General features: G+C 37.5%; 1 non-coding gene across 1 annotated transcript; it reads left to right on the forward strand.

Annotated features, from left to right (window-relative positions):
- The first annotated feature begins 2,759 nt into the window (after nucleotides 1-2,759).
- LOC130034035 (U6 spliceosomal RNA) lies at nucleotides 2,760-2,866 on the forward strand. The gene has a single exon (XR_008794036.1). It is a non-coding gene; the product is annotated as a U6 spliceosomal RNA (small nuclear RNA).
- The last annotated feature ends 3,724 nt before the right edge of the window (nucleotides 2,867-6,590 follow it).

Genomic DNA, 6,590 nt, shown 5'->3' on the forward strand with positions numbered 1-6,590 from the left:
GCTGTGTTAGATCCCTGGCACCTTATGTGGTCCCCCAAGCCTGCTGCCAGCAACCTTTGAGTGCTGAGTCAGGAGTACAGAGCCATATGAATGAATTATCCAATCATTGTTTTTATCTTTTTGACTTATTTAATTTATAATAACCCCCTCCATTTCTATTTGCCACGAATTAGAATTATTTATTTCTTATATCTGAGTAATCCCATTGTGTGTTCCAATCACTTTTCCCCACATTTCTCCATGGACAGCGTGTTTCCAGTGTTAGCTCTTATGAATAGTTCTGCATGGACAGAGGAATGTATATGAAAATAGAGCAAATTTTGTTCCAAGCCCTGTGGGTTTACTCCTGGCTCTTCACTCACTCAACTGGATCACTCCTGGCAGGCTCAGGGGACCACTTGGGGTGCCAAGCATTGAACATAAGACAGCTGTATGAGAGGCAAACACCCTACCCACTATACTATCTCTCTAACTCCACACAAAACAACTTTTTTTTTCTTTTTGCGTCACACCGGGCAATGCACAGGGGTTACTCCTGGCTCTGAACTCAGGAGTTACTCCTGGCAGTGCTCAGGGGATCATATGGGATGCTGGGAATTGAACCCGGCTTGGCTGCATGCAAGGCAAATGCCCTACCTACTGTGCTATCTCTCCAGCCCGAAAACAACTTTTAAGGATATCCTATTTTCCTATTTTGATTTTTCTATTTTATATTTCCTATTTTTCTGTTTTGATTATGATTTGCAGCTATAAATTTAGAAATTAGTGGTGTCTGAAGAGGAAATAATAAGAACTGCTAACCTTCCATCAATTCAAGCTAGTGAAACAAGGAAAAATTCCTGTAAATAATCTTTTCTTATCAAGAATAAACTATTTTTTCCTCTTGATCCAGTTTCTTCAAAATATGTAAGTCTGTAGTGGAGGAGAATAAGAAATGGAAATTTTAGGGGGAGGGGTTATACTTTATCTTTGGAACATTTTTTCTACAGCTACATTACATATAGCTTGAGGTTTGCTTTGCCAATGACACACTTAGCAAATTGTCTGCACCACCTATGATTATTTTCTGTATTTATGAATAGAAATAATAAGACAGACGTCTTCTATAATTGGTAAAAAAAAGTCTGATATGTAACTTAAATCCCTGGACAATTATAGTCTTGATTTTTATTCTCCCTCTGAATGTTCTTAATCAATGGAGACAGGGCATGGTTTTATACTCTGAGGAATTGGTTTTCACTGATTTTAAAGGAATTGTAATTAACACTGACTTTAGCACTTTATTTTGGATTACAAAGTGTAGAAACAATAGTATTATCTAAGTGAAGTTTCAACATGAGATATACACCTTTGTTACCAGAAGACTAATTTTATAAACAATTAAGAATTTTAAATAAATTATCATTATCTTTTAATGTTCTAAACAATGATTGAGGAGTGTTGTTGCTGGTTTTTATACAATAATGTGGAACATATCAAGATAGTGAAATATACTTCCATCATTACGGATCATATGATGCACTAGATTTGTACTCAATATTTTATTTCTTTAGTTTATGAATAAATCAGTGGCTTTAGTATCAAACTCATATTATCTAGCCCAACATGCACAATGAAGAGTTAAAAGCAAAATCACGGAGACAGCCCTTAATATGGGCCACTTTATTGGGGTCAAAGGATGCTTGGAAGAGATGAAGGAGTAAGCACCATGGAGAAAATTTTATTTTATTTCCCAGGGTTAAGGGCTAGTGGGGTTATTGCCCTAAAGCTTTCACTCTCTTACCTGAAAGAAGTGTTTCATACAGATTTCAAAAAGAAAAGAACAAAAGGAGAAAAGAATCATTCCCTAAATTAAAGAATAAAACAAGATAGAATAAATTATGTGCATAATAATTTTCCTTGAGGTTGGTCATAGGAAGGAATTAGTTAATAATGAGAACTCAGTATGCCTCTGTTTAAGCAGACTCACAAAATTATAAATGTAAGATAGAAAGGCATAAAATAGCACCCTATATTAAAATTATGGTAATGATTCATCTAGATCTAATTGCTACCAAGTAATACATGTTTAAGAACCTCTGCTAGCCAGGTAGTACTTTTAATGGAGGATTAGTTTCCTGGAGGACGGTAAAGTATAGACACAAAGATTAATTTGTACATCTGTCAATTTGAACACACCTTGATTTGAAGAGAGTGGTGACAATATGCAACAGAGTTATCCAAACCATAATGATTGCTTCCATGTTCAAGAAAAAACAAATATAGATAAAGTAGAATTTTATTTTAATGAAGTAAACCCATAAACAGAAAGATGTGTGAAAATTTTCTGTTGGTTTATTCTTGAAAACTCTCATTTAGTATCACATAAAAGACAGCAGAGAAGAAATCAGAAGAGAGAACAACCTTTAGAAAGTTTTGATAAAAGTAAGATAAACATTAATAAAATGGGGTATGAAACTGATGTAATTAGCATCTGATTTTAAAAAAGAAAAGTTTTATTCAGTTTTAAAAACTACATATTATTAGATCTGAGTGGGTTGATGGGGGCATGGAATGACTTGTACCCATCAGCAGGAAATTTATCCTACAAAACTGTGAAGTCAAATGGATACTGCTATACCTCACCATAAAAGTCACTCATCAGATTTCAGCAAGTGTTTCATTTTGCATATTTTCCAACAGATAAATTATTTTATTATTATGTATCTGCACATGTCTTTCTGATGGCACATATTAGCCATATGTAAGAAGCAGATGCAGTGCTCGCTTCGGCAGCACATATACTAAAATTGGAACGATACAGATAAGATTAGCATGGCCCCTGCGCAAGGATGACACGCAAATTCGTGAAGCGTTCCATATTTTTATCTGAAGGCAGAAATGAGGAAAATGCAATCAGAAATGTCAGACCTGAAAAATCTCGTAGGCGAATTGAAAAGCTCAGTGGAAGGCCTCAGCAGCAGAGTAACAGCGGCTGAGAACAGAATCAGTGAGCTCGAAGATCAAGTTCAGAGACTCTCCCGAAAAGAGCAGAAAATGGAAAAGAGACTCACAATTCGGGAACAGATGGCAAGAGAAGATCGTGATGAAGCCAAGAGGGGTAACATAAGAATTATTGGAGTCCCAGAGGGACAGGAAGAAAACCTCGATGAAGAAGAAACTGTCAAAGACATCATTGCTACAACATTTCCAGAGCTGAAGAAAACTTGTGACCACATTCAGGAGGCCCGAAGGGTACCAGCTAGAAGAAATCCGAATAAAAATACCCCAAGACACATTCTGATCAAAATGACCAAAACCTTAGACAGAGACAAAATTCTGAAAGCAGCAAGATCGAAGAAAGAAATCTCTTACAAAGGAGCATCCTTAAAATTCACAGCTGATTTTTCTGATGAAACCCTCATGGCCCGAAAACAGTGGTGGGACATAGTAAAAAAACTCAATGAAATAAATGCCTCCCCCAAAATACTTTTCCCTGCAAGACTCTCATTCATAATAGAAGGAACAACACACAGTTTCACAGACAAACAACAGCTCAGGAACTTCATAGACTCAAAACCATGGTTACAAGAACAACTAAATGGGCTACTTTAAGGCAAGAAAGGCCCCTCAAATACACCCAATTTTAACATTACAATGGGACAAAATCCCATAACAATAATCTCTCTCAATGTCAATGGGCTAAACGCACCAATTAAAAGACATAGAGTGGCAGGATGGATTAGAAAATTGAACCCAACATTCTGCTGCCTGCAAGAAACGCATCTCAATAGTCAAAGCAAACACAGACTCAGAGTCAAAGGCTGGAAAACAATCCTACAGGCAAACAGCTCCCATAAAAAAGCTGGGGTAGCCATCCTTATATCAGACCACATTGATTTCAGAGTGAGGAAGGTCATAAGAGACAGTGAAGGCCATTACTTATTGATCAGAGGATTTGTACAACAGGAAGAACTTACAATAATAAATGTATATGCACCTAATGAGAGACCAGCAAAGTACTTAAAACAACTACTCATAGATTTGGAAAAAGACATCAATAGCAACACAATACTAGTGGGAGACTTCAACACTGCTTTGTCACCTCTTGATAGATCAACCAGACTCAAGCTTAGCAAGGACATCCTTCATTTGAGGGAAACAATGGAAGAAAGGGACTTAGTAGATATATACAGGACACTTCATCCACAAAAAGCTGAATACACATTCTTCTCAAGCGTACATGGAACATTCTCCAAGATAGACCACATGCTGAGCCACAAAACATGCCTCCATAAAATTAAGAAGGTAGAGATTGTATCAACAATCTTCTCAGACCATAATGCGCTGAAATTAGAAGTAAATCACACACAAAAACAGAAAACTAAATCAAACACCTGGAAATTAAACAGTGCTCTATTGAACAACGAGTGGATTAGACAGGAAATCAAAGAGGAAATCAAAAGATTCCTAGAAACGAATGAAAATGAGAACACGAGTTACCAAAACTTATGGGACACAGCAAAGGCTGTGTTAAGAGGAAAGTTTATAGCTCTACAAGCATTCCTCAGGAAGGAGGAGCGAGCACACATAAGTAACCTAACCTCACAGCTTAAGAGCTTGGAGAAGGACCAAAAAAAGGAGCACAACCCGAACAGGAGAAAGGAAATAATAAAACTCAGAGCAGAGATTAACGAGATGGAAACCCAAAAAACAATCCGAAAGATCAATGAAACCAAGAGCTGGTTCTTTGAGAAAATTAACAAGATCGATAAGCCTCTAGCAAAACTCACAAAGAAAGGGAGAGAGAAAACCCTAATGAACCGAATCAGAAATGAAAAGGGGGTCATTACAACAGAAACCACAGAAATTCAGAGGATCCTCAGGGAGTACTTTGAGAAGCTTTATGCCAGGGAACATCAAAACCTCGAGGAAATGGATAAATTCCTAGACTCCTACAGACTCCCAAGGCTGAACCAAGAAGACCTGGAATACCTGAACAGACCTATCACCATCAAGGAAATTGAAATGGTAATAAAAAGTCTCCCCAAGCACAAAAGTCCTGGCCCGGATAGATTCACTAGTGAATTCTTCCAAATCTTTAAAGAGGACTTACTCCCAATACTCTTTAAGCTTTTCCACGAAATTGAAATATCAAAAACACTTCCAAACAGTTTCTACGAAGCAAATATCACACTGATACCAAAAGCAGACAGAGATACCACAAAGAAAGAGAATTACAGGCCGATATCCCTGATGAACACAGATGCAAAGATCCTCAACAAACTACTAGCAAATAGAATCCAACTACTCATCAAAAAGATCATACACCATGACCAAGTAGGATTCATCCCAGGGATGCAAGGATGGTTCAACATTCGGAAATCAATCAACATAATCCACCATATCAACAAAAGAAAAGATAAAAAGCATATGATCATATCAATAGATGCAGAGAAAGCATTTGACAAGATCCAGCACCCCTTTATGATGAAAACCCTAGCCAAAATGGGTATAGAGGGGACCTTCCTCAACATAATTAAAGCCATCTACCACAAGCCTACAGCAAGCATCATCCTCAATGGGGAAAAACTGAGAGCCTTCCCTCTAAGATCAGGGACGAGACAGGGATGCCCACTCTCTCCACTGCTGTTCAATATAGTACTGGAAGTACTTGCAATAGCGATTAGGCAGGAAAAAGATATTAAGGGCATTCAGGTAGGAAAGGAAGAAATCAAGCTCTCACTATTCGCAGATGATATGATACTCTACTTAGAGAACCCAATAACTTCCACCAAAAAACTCTTAGAAACAATAGACTCGTATAGTAAAGTTGCAGGTTATAAAATCAATACCCAAAAGCCCATGGCTTTCCTATATGCAAACAGTGAGAGAGAAGAAAGCAACATGAAAAAAGCAATCCCATTCACAATTGTGCCCCAGAAAATCAAGTACCTAGGAATCAGCTTAACTAAGGAAGTAAAGGACCTGTACAAAGAAAACTACAAAACGCTACTTCAGGAAATAAAAGAGGACATGAGGAAATGGAAAGATATCCCCTGCTCATGGGTCGGGAGACTTAACATTGTCAAAATGGCAATACTACCGAAAGCATTGTATAAATTCAATGCAATCCCTATAAGGATACCCATGACATTCTTCAAAGAAATGGAGCAAACACTCTTGAAATTTATATGGAACAATAAGCCCCCACGAATAGCTAGAGCAATTCTTGGGAAAAAGAAAATGGGAGGAATCAACCTCCCGAACTTCAAACTGTACTACAAAGCAGTAATAATTAAAACAGCATGGTACTGGAACAAAGGCAGAACTGCAGACCAATGGAACAGGGTTGAATACACTGACATCTCTCCTCAATCATATGCTCATCTAATCTTTGATAAAGGTGCAAGTAATGTGAAGTGGAGTAAGGAAAGCCTCTTTAATAAATTGTGTTGGCATCACTGGACGGCTACATGCAAAAAAATAGGCTCAGAACTCTGCCTAACACCATGTACAAAAGTAAGATCAAAATGGATTAAAGACCTCAACATCAGACCAGAAACCATAAGGTACATTGAAGATAAAGTTGGCAAAACCCTCCATGACAT

Source organism: Sorex fumeus, unplaced genomic scaffold (genome assembly GCF_029834395.1).
Source record: "Sorex fumeus unplaced genomic scaffold, SorFum_2.1 ptg000055l, whole genome shotgun sequence".
NCBI classification, from domain to species: domain Eukaryota; kingdom Metazoa; phylum Chordata; class Mammalia; order Eulipotyphla; family Soricidae; genus Sorex; species Sorex fumeus.